This window comes from Spinacia oleracea, chromosome 4 (assembly GCF_020520425.1).
Source record: "Spinacia oleracea cultivar Varoflay chromosome 4, BTI_SOV_V1, whole genome shotgun sequence".
Classification (NCBI taxonomy): Eukaryota; Viridiplantae; Streptophyta; class Magnoliopsida; order Caryophyllales; family Amaranthaceae; genus Spinacia; species Spinacia oleracea.
Genome location: NC_079490.1, coordinates 163213180 through 163228427, shown reverse-complemented (window position 1 = coordinate 163228427; position 15248 = coordinate 163213180). Strand labels below are relative to the sequence as shown.

At 35.0% G+C, this 15248-nt stretch overlaps 3 long non-coding RNA genes across 3 annotated transcripts; 1 reads left to right on the top strand and 2 right to left on the bottom strand.

The window, feature by feature from the left end:
* Window positions 1-6975: 6975 nt before the first annotated feature.
* On the top strand, window positions 6976-9509 carry LOC130459451 (uncharacterized). The gene is made up of 2 exons (XR_008918847.1): window positions 6976-8431; window positions 9290-9509. It is a non-coding gene; the product is annotated as an uncharacterized lncRNA (long non-coding RNA).
* A 150-nt stretch (window positions 9510-9659) lies between these two features.
* On the bottom strand, window positions 9660-13718 carry LOC130459752 (uncharacterized). The gene is made up of 4 exons (XR_008919348.1): window positions 13617-13718; window positions 13319-13419; window positions 12004-12048; window positions 9660-11886 (listed from the first exon to the last, which is right to left on the bottom strand). It is a non-coding gene; the product is annotated as an uncharacterized lncRNA (long non-coding RNA).
* A 184-nt stretch (window positions 13719-13902) lies between these two features.
* On the bottom strand, window positions 13903-14904 carry LOC110793991 (uncharacterized). Its single transcript, XR_008919634.1, has 3 exons — window positions 14666-14904; window positions 14435-14554; window positions 13903-14246 (listed from the first exon to the last, which is right to left on the bottom strand). It is a non-coding gene; the product is annotated as an uncharacterized lncRNA (long non-coding RNA).
* Between the last annotated feature and the right edge of the window lie 344 nt (window positions 14905-15248).

Sequence of the window (15248 nt, the reverse complement as noted above, 5' to 3'; positions counted from 1 at the left end):
AGCCGTTTCCGACTATTTGGTGACCCTGCGCTTAATAGAGATATTGACCCCTATAAAATTTTATGGGCAATTATTTAATGTAAAACACATAACTATTTAATGTCAAATTAATAATATATTTAACTTTTTATGAAGGTTAGTTTGAGAAAAAGAATGAAAATGTTTGATAAAGGGGTAATTTTGTAGTAAGGAAAACTAGAATAAAGCAAAAAGCAAAAGGGAGAAAGGTTGACGAGTTCTAGAACTCTAGTGCTAGATTCATAGTTTTTGCTTCTCTACCAACTAGGATAAAGTTCTTTTGTTGTTTAATAAAGAAACTGAAAATATATAACCTTGAAAGATTTTGGGGTTTAACCAACAATTTTGGGCCCCAAAATTTTGTGGCCCTGTGACGTAGCCCCGGTTGGACCGTCGTATAGCCGGGTCTAACGGTTCTGGTCAGCTAGCTTAATTTGCGATTAGAATTGTGTTTCTTGTTTTGGTTTTGTAGGAGTATATGCCATCATACATATTATATACGTAGTAGTATGTAATTTACACTTCGTATTTATAATTTCAATTCTTACATTAGCAAGCTAGTTGTCCCTTGTTGAATGTATACTAGGTTTACGATTTATGCGACGCACATGTTTATCTTAATTTTAAAAATTGTCCATTTAGGAGAAAACAAAAAAATTAGAACTATAGAACATGAAGAGCTTGAAAATTTTGGCGAAAATCGTTGAATTAGTTGAAATTAGGATGTGAAACTGTTAAAAACAAAATATTTGGAAAATGATAGAAATAACATTCGACAAATGGGAAGAGGAAAAGATAGAAAAATAAAAAATGGAGGACTCTGTACATGATTATTTAAAATTTAATGGCATGACACGTGACATCATGTCATGCAAAACCCTTTATTTTAAAGTATAGTTACATTTTAAAAGTGCACTAGAGTTTAAATGGCGTGACGACGATCACAATATTTTCCCTCGGTCCCATAATATTTTTCCTATTTTCTTTTACGGTGTCCCGACCAAAATGATCTTCTTATTATAATTCTTTTATTTTTAAATTAATATTTTTACCCTAAACTAATCTTATAAATTTTTGTTATGAAAATTTATCCTAACTTTTGTCATTTAACCCCTTAAAAAAATTAGTTTTTGTAATTTAACACCTTACTTATTTTTTATTATATTTAAACACCTTAAAAATCTAAAAATTTATAAATCAACACCGCTTAACGATTTCCATAAGAAAAAAAACGTTGATTTTTAATCATGCTATAACTTCCAAAGCATAATTTGATGATAGAAGGAGTTGTTTACCACCATATCATGCCTTGGGAACTTTAGCATAGTTAAAAACTAATGTTTTTTCTAACAAAAATTGTCAAGTGGTGTTGATTTCTAAATTTTTTTGTTTTTTAAGGTGTTTAAAAACAATAAAAAATAAGTAAGGTGTTAAATTACAAAAACTAGTTTTTTTTAAGGTGTTAAATGACAAAAAAAACCCTAAAATATGCATGGGAAAAAACTTTTTTTCCCTTTTGAATGCAAGTATGATTTGAATACAATTGAATAATTTATTGGTTATCTCTCCCCCAACATTAAATTGTTTACTTTTCAATAAAAGTACAAGTAAAATGTGAATAATAATTACAAATAATATAATGTTCAAAGTTCCTAAATTAATGTGAAAAACTTAAAATGGGGAATTCACTATGGGACGAAATGAGTAAGGTTTTATGGACTTTCTAGATACTTTAGGCTTTTAGCTAAGTTCGGACCATAGTTCGAGTCGGTTAATTTTTAATAACCTTAATTATTATGTGCAGCTAGGGGTGTCAAATCGGGTCATCGGATCGGTTTTGGATCGGTTATAAACGGTTCAGGTCTTGTCGAAATCGGATAATGTCGGGTTAATGTTTCTATCCGGGTCAATTCGGATCGGTTCGGATAACTTCGGTTTCGGATGAAGTCGGTTAATATGATGTTTCGGTTTCGAGTCGGTTTCGGTTCGGGTAATTTCGGTTCGGTTAAATCTCGGGTTCGGTTTGAACCGGTTCGGGTTTAAAACGGTTTTGTATCGGTTTAATTTGGTTCGGGTCTAGTTCGGTTCGGGTGTATGTCGGATACAGTTGTTATTTTTACCAGCTTACTGGGGGTACGGGTGGTGTCCGGATCGGATAAGTCTCGAATTCGGGTGTATGTCGGATTCATTTACTATTTTAACTGATTTACAGCGAGAATTGGTCATGTCTAGATCGGATATAGTCTCGGGTTAGGGTTAAGTTTGATCGTGAGTCTCGGGTTCGGGTCAAGTTTGGACTGGTCGCACCTCCGATCGGGGTCTATTACAGATTGAGTTTGCGGTTTTGTGGTTCGGGCTAAGATCAGGTTGGCAAGATTCTTATGTTGTATGGATCGAGTAGCTCTCGAGTTCACTATCAAATTCATATCACTTTATAATTCTAATATTAGATGTCAAATACTAATTTTTTAGAATTCTACTCCCTCGGTCCAAATTTTTGTTGAAAGTCGGTTACGGGTTCATTCAGACCGGGTCAACACCAATCCGGGTTAAATCGGATATCGGGTTTTATCGGGTCGGGTCGAGTCGAGTAGTTATCGGGTAAAATCGGATTTCGGATTGCTACCGGGTCGGATGCGGGTTCGGTTCGGTTAAAACTAATCGGATACTAATCGGGTCACGGGTCTCCTCGGATTGTTAGCGGATCGGGTTCGGGTCTTTGATTTACGGGTCAAATCGGATTTCGGATCAATGTCGGATCGGTTCGGTTCGGTTTCAAGAGCCTCTACTTCTCGGATATATTCGGTTCGGATGTCGGTCGGTTTCGGTCGGTTTCTCGGATCGGGTCAATTTTTGACAGCCCTATGTGCAGCCCCTGCCCAAAATATGGTTGGCGGAACTACTTGGGCCTGTGTTTTAGGTCCTTGCCCAACTCGATTTAAACTTTGTTGACGGGTTTCAGAAGGCTTCAACCTGAGTTTTTAGTCAAAAAAGTGACTCAAAAAGCCCACTAAATTTTGCCCGAAATAGCAAGCCTGGACACAAAATGTTGGCCCATTGCTTGCTCGATCGACCCAACACATCGGGATGGAACTTTTGGCCCAGCCCTATCGATGAATATTTTAAGACTAACTTTGACTTTCAAGTAAACATGTCCAACGGGTTGGGTCAGGTTGCAATAAATTACTTTCGCTTTATTTATATTTTGGTTGGTCAATTTTGGAATCGCGTTGACAAATGTGTGTTCATGACCCAAAACCTTAAGGTTTAGGTTGACCCAAGTGGTTGAGAGACTTTTAATACGATAACTTTAATACACCTTTTGTAATTTCACAAATTAGTGGATAAATATAATCACATCTCAATAAAAAGATACGAAAAATGCGTATGAAATACCAAAGTATCATACACAAGTTTATACGGAGTATGTAGTCAAATTCAACCATAAAATAGTGCAAAATTCAAACCAAAATCATAATACACTCAACAATAGTAACAATAAAATGTTTATTGTACTAAAAAAATCCCCACAATTTCATTTAGTATAAATATAATGATTCTTGATCGGTCGGGTTAAAAACTAGTTTAATAGGGTTTTGACCCATTATGTTTCAGCCTTTCAAGTTGTTTGGGTTTGAATAAAATCGGGTTTTGAGTTGTAAAATTATGTTCAAGATACATAATTTTTGGATCAATTTTAATACGGATTTCGGATCAGATCAATTTTTGACGGGTATCCTTGTACATGACTACATGTAACATAACGAAGACCACTTGGTTTTGAACCACCAGCACCAAGCCATGAAAAAAAAAAGTGATATGGAGTGCTTCTGGTAAAGCTATTAATTGCACGATGTACTCCATATTGTTGCATAAATTTCAGTAATTTCACACTTCAGACTTGACTGTGTTTGATGTAAATGCTCATTAAATGAACCTTTGATTGGGTTATGTAGAGTTTAGACATTTATTCCCAAGTGATCAACTTAACTACGAAGAGAGAAATGTATAGGAGTTACTTTAATTGGAATCTCTTAATTGGAGATTGCAAGAAGAAATTAGGAAATATGATTAAGAGCCAGTGACGGACAATGATAGAGTAACCCTAAGGGTTGGTAAACCTTTAAATATTGAATTGTGATTGGTTACAAATGTATTGAAACTCACCTTATAACACTTTCTCTCTCCAATTAATTACACTTATATATTATTTTATGTTATATGTATCTTAAGGGTTGCTAACCCTTAGGGACAACCAAACATTTTCCGCTAGTGACATGTAAATATTTTTTGCATTAAAAAAGAGAGAATTAAAACTACCGAGCGTACTCAAGAGTTAGGAAGCATGGACAGCGGGTTAGACGTGTCAGACACGTATTGGATACCGATACTCCGTGGACACGCAAAAATATGTGTTCGACACGCGAAATCAAGATTCTCTTTTTTTGGTATTATTTAGATACGTGGACACGGACTGGATACGCGCTGGACACACTTGTTGAACACATATTGAACACTTATTTCAATATTAGTCAAAATTTCAAATATTTTACTTTCTTACTCATTTCTTTCAAAGGTCCAATATATGCGTTTGTGTAAGCCCACAAAGTCACAAACTCATTCTCAAAGACTCAAACCCTACACTCTCTGTTGTTGTGGTGGTGCAGCCGTCAATATTTCACTCTTCATATCTATAACCCATCTTCTTGTTGACTCTGTTGTCTTAATCGGTAAGCATATATTTGTACTTTAAATATGAAAAGTCGATTTATGATTTACGGAGTATGCAACTTTGTATATATAATTATATGATATATGGAGTACTAGCCACTACTACAAAATAGGCTTATAGCAACGACAATAAACTGTTAGCATAGCCCAATTAAACGTTGCAATAGGCCTATAGCAACGGTTTAAAAACCGTTACCAATAGGGGGCGTTGCTATAAGTCTATGGCAACAGTTTCTCGGATTTAGGCAACACTTATGATAAACCGTTGCCATAAATAACTAAGGCAACGCTTTTTATTACAACACTTCTAACCTATTTCAACAGTTATTCAACAACTTAAGCCAACATTTACACATTTAAAGCAACAGTTTTCGCCCATTAAGGCAACACTTATTAGTTTTGTGTTGGTAGAAGTTTAAAACTAAGGCAACACTTTTTTATACTTATGGTAACACATCCAATTGTATTTATAGCAACACTTTCTATTGAGTGTATGGCAACGCTTTTGTTTGTTTTTTTTAATTATGGCAACGCTTTTGTTTTTTTGTTTTTTTTAATTATGGCAACGCTTTCATTTGAGTTTATCGCAACGCTTTCAATTGGTCTAAAGCTACGTTCTCAAATCGATTTAATTATCCATATAGATGTAATAAATATGAACAAATAAGATTTTTATAACAAATCTATTACAATTTATCCATTTCATAGCTTAATTTCATTGGCACAATATCTATTACAATTTTTTGCATAGTAAAAAAAGTATAGGTTCTAAAACTAAATACATTAAAATACAAAAATCCTACAATCATGGTCCGCTACCTCTATTTTTTAGAACCTATCTAATATTTATGTGCCAAAAACCTTATAAATCTTCACATATTTATTGTTGCTTGTAGTTCTTGAATATATGCATCATTCTGCACAACAAACAAATCAAGTGTAACATTTTCATAAGAAACTTATTACCAATGAATAAAATCCAAATACGTAAGAAAAAAAAAGCTGGAAATAAATGACTAAAGCTAAACCAAGAACAGTGGATAAATGGCAACTTTTTTCAATACCCCAATGATTCATATAACTTGATCAAGACTCCCATTATAGACCCTTATCTATTACAAAAGTCTATAACATAAAATGATGGTGAAAGTGGCAAATCCGGCAGAATTTCATTTAAAATTGAACTATCCCCACAAATGGAACTAAAAACCTGTTCCGAATCCATATGACAAATAATTTCAATCCAACACAAGAAATTTTGAAACAATAAACAAATCGACAAAGAAAAATAAGGTACAAACAAAATAAGTTCAAATAAGTTAATTTCAGTTAAATTCAGTTCAACCAAACATAGCCTTATTAGAACTAATCTGAACTTATTAAACTTTATCCGAACTTATATTAGTTGTAAAATGAACTTAAAGTCCCTAACCAGAAATTAACCAAACACTTATTATAATTTTTTGAGGATGAAAAGAACAAGGCCTTTAATTCCTCAAATATTATTAAGTAACTACTTTTTGTGTTACCAATAATATTTCTTCCTCGCTACAACGTGTAACTTGGTTGAAACCCTTATTCAAGGCTCATGCCGGTGTTCTGTTGTTGCTGCTGTCAATGATAAAAGTGCAACTATTGCAGGAGTAACGGCTACAACGGCTACAGAAGCATGACATCAGTACAATTGATAATTGATAAATAAGGTGCAAAAGAATTGTGTATTCTTGTTTTTTTATGTACTTTGGGTGCTCCTATTGGTGAATGCATATTCCAAAACATAACTTGACACTGAATGTGACTAGAGTTGCTTGATATGGAATGTGACAAAAGTTGCCTAATATTGAATATGATCAAATTAAAGTTTGTGTTTTTTGGGGTCTACAGGTGCTTAGAAGTTCTTTTAAGAAATTTAAAAGTTGGGCATCTACAAGAATCTGAATACTAATGCCAAAAGCGCATATTACCTTGGATATAAGGACTTAAATAGAAGAATGTGTCATCTCTAGTTGTGACGGTCTCACATCTCAGGCACTTCGTTTCATTTGTGTAATAACCCAAATTTTTAAAACTCGATTAATTATGCTTAATTATTTTAATTTAGCTTAAAATCGTTTTAAATCCTAATTTCAAACTTTATTTTAATTAACGAAGTTATATTTCGCTTGAATTTTAATATTGTTACATGATTTATTTTTCAGATTTTATAATTTAATTTCATATTTTACGAGCTTAGCTATATTTTAGATCTTATTTCGTCATTTATAATTTAACGTTTTTATTAACAACAAATTTTATTCGAAAACTAAATTTATTATAACACTTTATAAAAGAATTATTTTGGAAATTAATTTTAATGAAAGTCATTATTTTATTTTCTTTAATTTTGATGTTCAAATATAGTAATAAAAATTCTGAAAATTACCCCAACTTTTCATATTTACCAAAATGCCCTTCTTGACCCAATTATAAACCAAGTCAACTCTTCCTTCTCCTCTTCTCTGTCGTGAACAACTGGCAGCCATGGTGCTTGCCATCTAAACTTCCTCTAATGTCTTTAGCCTTGCTGATTCACTACCTAAACTACTAGATTTCATTACTCATCACCCACTTTTCTGTATTTCCTTACATTTGTCAACTTGAGCTTTTGACATTGATATCATCAGTTCATCACTTAGGTAAATGGCCAACTTCTTATTACTATAAATAGTTCTTCAATTTCTCAATTAATCTGCAAAATAAAAACTTTCTATTTCAAGTTTTCAGTTTTCACCATTGATAAACATGGTGTTCTTCACCATCATCTTCGTTTCATTTTCAGAACACCACCACCACCACCATTAACCACCACCGGAAACCACCAAAAACCGTCACCAGAAACGCCAAACCCCACCTCGCTTCTTCCTTTCTTCCGACCGTCGGTACACCGCCCAACTCCCCTGCCTTTCTCCACCTCGCTACTCCCTCCCTGCCTCTCTTTTCGCGGTAGCACCACGCCCACCACCGCCAGCGTCGCCCCCCCCCCCCCCCCATTCTGTCCCGTTCCGTTTGTCTCACCGTCGACCAACCACCCAGAACCACCGCAGACATTCCTTTCCCCCCCTCACCGTCCTTTTCTCCTCCTCTCTCGCACTTCCCTGCCTCCCTCTCTCCTCCGCGTTCGAGCAGCAGCCCAGCCACCAGAACCACCCTTCTGGCGTGCTTCCACCTCCCTGCCCAGCATCGCGTCGCACCTCGCCGCCGGCCGCCGGCCACCGCCCAGCCGCCCATCTTTCTCCTTCCTTCTTTTCGTTCGATCCCTGCTCTTTGCGTGCATTTGGTTTCCAGAAACCAAAGTTCCTATTGGAACTTTTGGTTTTATTCACTCAAAGTCAGCCCACCCAACTTATAAAACTAGGCCCACTAATATTGAGTAAGTATTACTGCTTTTCAATATTGATTTTTGCTGATTTATGTTTTATAAGAATAATTTTGGTTAAGTACTTTAACATTCTTATAAAGGAATTTTATAAATGACTCAATATCTACCAATTATTCTTTTTACATAAAGAAATTTATATATTTAAATTATTAGTTTTATTAAAATAGAATTACTAAGTCAATAATTATTATTTTATAAGATCTCGATTCTCGGAGCTCAGGAAGAACGAACCAGCGAAAAGGCTTAGCAAATTGTGGAACTGAGGTAACGGTTATTGCTAGTACCCGCAATCCCTTCGAAATGTATTTATGAATGATGTTATGAATGATTGATGTTTTATAATGATGTTTTATGATTTGCGGGATTACAAGCATGATTTGATTGAATTATTTTATGGTAATGCAGCTTTATGCAAATTATTGATTTAACGAATTATTATTCCTGAAAGAATGATTTTATGAAATAACGAAATTTAATGGTTTTGTTGAACCACCCTGAATGAATGAGATTTTCCTGATTAATGTTCTATTAAAAGAAATGTAAACATGATAAATAAAAGTGTAAGAACTGGTCAAGTTCCCCTGATATGGAGCCCAGGCTCCCCCTGATAAGAAGCACTGGCTTCCCCTGATATGGAACCAAGGTTCCCCCTGATAAGAAGCACTGGCTTCCCCTGATATGGAACCAAAGTTCCCCCTGAAATGAAGCACTGGCTTCCCCTGTTATGGAGCATTGACTCCCCCTGTTATGAAGCACTGGCTTCCCCTGTTCGTAGGAGACGTCCTACCATGTTTTCCTGTAAAGTCATGACGACCAGAATAATACTGTTAAAAGGAAAAAGGTTAATGAAATAATGTTCCTGAAATGATGTTCCTGAAATAATATTCCTGAAATAATATTCCTGAAATAATGTTCCTGAAATGATGTTTCTGAAATGACGTTTCTAAAATTATGTTTCTGAAATGATGTTTTTGAAATGATGCTTCTGAAATATTGATTTATTAAATGTTTTACTATATTCTATTCTCCCTGTTTATTAAATAAAATGAATTGAAATGATGTTACGATGCTAGGGTAACTTGTTACTGAGTCTTCGGCTCACCGTTTTGTTTTCCGTTTTAGGTACTGCTGGGGACCACGGGAACGAGTAGTGGCGAGGATTTCACTATTACCAAGTTCACCTAAGTTAATGTTAAGTTGTATCAAGTTTCAGTAAAGATTCGAGATTAAGTTATGTACTTTGATTAAGGAATTGAGAAGGATGATTATGTGAATTTTGGAGTTTAATAGCTTATGATTGATAGTTGCCTTGTAATTCCCAAGAGGGAGTTACGGCGGGTAATGTCCCGACCGAATTAGGTTAATTCCGCTGCTAATTATGATTAAATAATTGAATTAGAGGTCGGGGCGTTACAATTTGTCAATATACCCTGCATTTGTATCTTGTCATCAATAACCATGAAATAATTTGCAGAATTAATAGCATACAATACATACTGCCTGCAATATATTGCCGTATTACAAATCAACGTTTAGGAGCACGACAAATCAGTTGAATTTATCAAAAGCTACAAGAAAATGTTGTTAAAAGCCTGAAACAACCATCGGCACTCGTTATACAATAGTGCATAACATTACCCTAATTTATCTAAGACTTCTACAGATGTTTTCAAAAGATCACCCACAGGAAACTTGATAACTTTAAGGGAAATGGTGCCATGGAGCTCTTGCTTGGCTTCTAGTCCTTGTGAGCATTTGCTTAAAAAATGGGAGGGGTGGAGCAATATTATGGGTTATAGCACTTCTACTCGAAGGGACAACTATATAGTAACAAAGCACAAAGCATGCCAAATATCCCCAAGTGTAACACCCTAATAATTCCTTGCTTTTGTAAAACCATTTTCCAACTTAAAATAAAGGAATTACTAAAGTATTACCGCCACCGTGATAACGGTTAAGGCTAGTACCAGAATTACGCAGCGGAATTTAATGTCAACTAACTTTTAAAAACATAATAAATGAAATATCGAGGCCTCCTACAATTTGCAACCATGACGGCCCAAAAACCAAAGTATAAAAAGTTCAACAATTTCAAACATAATTAAAGTATAAATAAATAGTTCAAAATACGAAAGCATGCAACTCTCTCGATCATCCCAAGCCACATGATTTCGATCTACCAACCTGCTATATTATTCTACTCCCCATCAATGCAAGTGCAAATGATAATCATCATAGGGTCATGACCAAAGAAACACAAAGCACGTAGTCAGCAAAAGCTGAGTACTTACAAGAATAGAGTGAAATAAAACTAAAAACATGCATCACTCACTAAGTACTAATCAACATGCAAAAGCCATATAATAATTAACAAACAAATCATGAATACAAGATTCGACTCTTGACTCGACTCTTGACTCACAATTTAATTAGAATAAGCTTCGAACGGGCCAAAAGAATGTTCCATAAAGGAAAGGTGATGGGATCCAACCATACACCAAAATAATAAATAATAAAATCGGGCCATACCGAGTGTCGGGCCATACCGACGGAATTCCTGCGCATAATATGAATGAAACAACGTCTTGTATCATTAGTAGGAGTACGAGCTTTCCGGCAAGACTCCCCCCATTGTTCATACTCAAGGTATATACGTTCCAAGAGTTTTGAAGCTTGTTCTGGTTGCACTTTACGTTTATTAATATTTTATTAAAGGTTAACTCAAGACTCAATAACGTACACACATACAATTAATAAATGACAACCAAAACAATCTTATTTTTTCTTTAAGACTTGTGATCAACCAAGCAAGACACTTGTGAAATTATTACCATGTTCCTCCTCACGAAAGTGAGATTCCACATCATGCCAATTAACATGAGAGTTGTGCCCTTGCACGACAAATCCTAATCCATTTCATACAAAATATTCCCAACTGAACCCTACATGTGCGGTGGCTTATGTGAGCTAACCCTTCACATGTGGTAAAATAAATAGTACAACGAAGTACGAATAATTGGCTCAAAGTATGCTAGACATCCCATACAATATAATAGAATACAAATAAATAAGGAAAATTTGTCAGAAAGGACCTTTTATAATCTAAACACTAGTGTGTGGCCCGCGGTTTTCTAAATGTGTTTAATCAAATGTTCCAAGCATAAATCTTTCCTATATAAATTACTTGGAAATTGATTCATTTTTTGTATGTCTTCTGTATGAGGTGTGATTTATAGGTCTTCTATATGAGGTGTGTCCTATGTATGCAAGTACAAACGTGTGTCTTCTGGTCTGCTGTGTGTGTGCATGTTTTTGCTTAATATTAATGCCCTGAGGTGTTTGTGTGAGTGTGCATATATGGGTCATGCATGCATACATGTAGATGTGCGTATGAGTGCTAGAAAAGGGGGAGGAAAAAGGATAAGCATATGGAGAAAAAAAATTACTTACCAAATGATCTAGAATCTTGACTGAAAATGTTGCATATCCATCCCCAATGCTTTATGTGATCAGCACAATTCCACAGTAGCTGGGAGGCCTTTTTAGGTAAAACCTACAATTGAAACTTCTGCACTCGGATAAAGTTACAAATAAATCAAGAGAGGTCTCTGCCTCTCTTGTCTCTCCACCATTCACTTCCCCCTCTCAGCAGAATTTCCATCATATCAATTTTTTTTCTTTATCCAGATAGTTTATTGACTTCAATCACCAGAAAGAACCTGAAAACAAACCATAAAGTTGTAAGCATACAATGTCTAAAGAACCCGCAGACCTCCAACAACAACAACAATAAAAAAAACATACAATATCCTGCAACACTTGTATAATGGTGGTACCTTGTGACGCATTTCTTCAAGTCGGATTCTCTCATCTGTAGCATGCTGAAAAAGAGGCCAACATCAGGTCATAGATCCCACCGCATGTTTAAAGGCATTGATGTATAAGACAAAGTTATCAAATTAAAATTAAGTAGCAACTATATGCCAAAAGAAACATTGGTACACAAGTAAGGGTGGTTATTAGACAGGGTCGTCCAATGGAAAAGGGTCGGGCCAAATATTAAAGGACTTTGACCCTTTTATTTTATATTGGACAAGGGCATTATAGGGTCAAATGATAAAGGGTCATTATACGGTTTTTATTGACAACCCATTAATATAGCTTTGTGTGGTAGAAGGCCCAAATCTCAAACAATAGGGTCAGAAGATCAAAGACCACTCTCACTTTTTTCTCTGTATATGCATTTTCTCTCTCCTCCGTGCTTAGAAATTCTAATTAAGCTCCTCGAACTACCGACTCTTTGCTTGCTCTTCCTTTGACAGTACCCAAAACTTTGCAAAGATCAGCCAATTGCAAATTTACCCACCCAAAACAAACTCAGTTTATTCTCAATTGATGACAAAATTACAAACATCAGTTTATTCTCACTTTTTTTTTGTTGAATTATTTTCACTTTTTATAGGTAGTTCGAAATTCAGGAAAACAAATACAAGTAATTCATTTCAGTTTTATCAATTGATTAATGCCTGTTTTGGTCGACAACTTGACATCTCATCAATTTCTTTGGAAAGCTTTCTTGTTCATAGTACAGATTAAGTATTCAAGGTTTTATTTTTTTAAGATTGATGATTTCGTGGTTAGTTATTCTTATCAATGGAAGATTTATTGTATGAATAAGTATGATCATGTCTATCCTATTTTTTTTCTTCCAGATCGACAACTCCTTAGCAATTCGACCCGCTTTTGACCCTGACCCTGAACCTAGCTCGACCCACTAAAAAATTTAAATGACCCTCTAGTGACCCTCCCCGACCCGCCCCGCCCCGCCCAATAACCAGGCATGTACACAAGTAGACTCCATCCTTACAAATATGATAAGAAGCAGCCAATGTGGCGGACCTGATGAATTTCTAAGGTTCCATTCGCCACAATTGGAATAAATATATCATCAACCTGCACCAAGCACCTTTGCTTTCTGCAAGACATTTCTATTGATAGATTTTTGACTAATGAATCACCAACAATATCAAGCATACAAGACTAAATATCTAGTATTTCATTTTCGGCTTTGAGGTCATTTAAGTTCCTCAATTTTTTTAAAGATTAATAAATTGAACAACCATAAAAATTGTAACAAAAAACCTAAATTACCTTGAATTCGTAATAGAAAAACACTACAATGAACCAATTGTCCTCCTCCTCCCCGCGTCTGACAATTACTCTGCCGTTTCCTCAATCTTTTGAGGGTTAACCTAAAATTTGTAACAGGAATTTAGGAAGCCATTGAATCATAAAAAATAGCAACCATATGATAATTTCTAGCTAAAGAAGAAAAACAGAAAAATAATCTACCCAAAGAACCAGAGAACCAATTCGATAATAAAAAAATATTAGGGGATTAATCACAAATAATTGATGCTAAACAAATAGGAAAAACAAATTAACTTACAGATACAATAGACCAATCCTTCGATTTTCTGTAAATTGCCTTGAAAAATCTTCAAACCCAACCAACTCCTCTCATGATTTGCGAAATCTTGGAATCATCGAACGGATTCAACTGCTACAATGGAGAGGAATTTTCAAGAGGTAAGAAACGGGTTGTGTTGAGAAATCGATAAGGGGTTCAGGGCACATATGCTTTGTGTTATGACTAAACTCAAAGGTACAACAGATATTGAGTATCCAACAACTGAACTAGTGTGAATAGTCTATAGCAATCTACACACATACAGATTAATACTCCGTACTTCATTCATGTTCACAAATTATGACAATTTCTTTCACATATAATCAAACTATTGGAAAGAATAATTGAATTGTAATTCACCAATTATCCATCACATTTACATAAATAAAGAAATTTTTGAAATATAGTTGAGAAATTTTTGAAAATGCAATGTAAAAACAACGTGATTCAAATAAAAATAAATACCAATTAAGGTAAAAATCTGAGTTATTGACGACGTTGATGCTTGTAGTGAAAGTGCCAACTAGTCGTGTCACCACCACCACGACGCTAGTGCCGCTATCGCTCTGGCGGGTTCCATCCTCACTGACTCGCTGAGTCTCCAAATCTCTGCAAGAAAATAACAGACTGATTTGAGAGGAGATAGAGAAAGAACAAGAGTACAGAGGTTTCCAAAAATAGTCTCTGGTAAATTTCTAAGCATCACCATTACTAGAATTTGATAGTAGAGAAAATCGAAAGACTTTTAGGGGTTTTTAATCTGACCTAGATTTTGGAGAATTGGGTGAAGAAAATACCAGAAGAAGGCAATTTCGAGAACCAAAAGTTGCAAAATCCACCAATTCCTAACATGCTTTCGATACCAATAACACAAGTGCTCGAACTTCATGAAATCCTACCTCAGAAAACACCATTTCCTGCAAAATTGGCATCAAGATTGCAAATTAAAAACCAAAAATTTGGCATTGATAACAGAAAACCAATGAAAACCCTAGGATTTACAATTCTCATAGGGAAGAAAATTTTACCTTATGTATTCTTTCACCTTCATATCCAACGATTTTTGCAGACCTTGATATTGCAATCAAAGCCTCACCAGATCTCAAATTCTAGGAGAGAGAGACGTGCAAATTATTTTGCTTAAGAAAAAAGAGGCGAAAGGGTTTCCAAAAAATTACCTAGACATTAACGACGACTAAATTGTGAAAAAAGACCGCTCAATATTTTTTGAATTATTTGAGATGAACCGCGTCCAAATTTGACATTATTTCCCACTTTAACTCCTTTAACGACTAATGTTTTTGGTAAGTCGTTATTCAATATTCGTTAAAACTAACATTTCTAGTAGTGTCGGGGGTTGCTCCGAGTTTTACTTTTAGTGGGGTTTACTTTTTGTAAAAATGTGCCCATTTTTAAAGATTATATTTTACATTTATATGGGAAAATATAACGTAAATTGTAGCTAGTTAAGATGGTAGGAAGTGAAACTTTTATCCATGAGGTTTGATGTTCGATCCTTGCTACATGATTTTTTTGGTTGTCAATAACATGCCATGATGCATATTAGTGATGACGTGGCATAGTAAGGATGAGGCATACGTGACACATATA